Below are 207 nucleotides of genomic sequence, written 5' to 3' on the forward strand. Positions count from 1 at the left end.
GTCACCACTGCCCGTCGTTTCACTCTCTTCCGTAGGGTGTGTCATTGATTCTGTGGGTGAGGGTTGAGTCTGTTTAGGGGTGGTCGTTGATTCTGGGTGTGGGTTGAGTCTGGTTTAGGGGTGGTCGTTGATTCTGGGTGAGGGTTGAGTATGGTTTAGGGGTGGTCGTTGATTCTGGGGTGAGGGTTGAGTCTGGTTTAGGGGTGG

This window comes from Salvelinus sp. IW2-2015, unplaced genomic scaffold (assembly GCF_002910315.2).
Source record: "Salvelinus sp. IW2-2015 unplaced genomic scaffold, ASM291031v2 Un_scaffold1602, whole genome shotgun sequence".
NCBI classification, from domain to species: Eukaryota; Metazoa; Chordata; class Actinopteri; order Salmoniformes; family Salmonidae; genus Salvelinus; species Salvelinus sp. IW2-2015.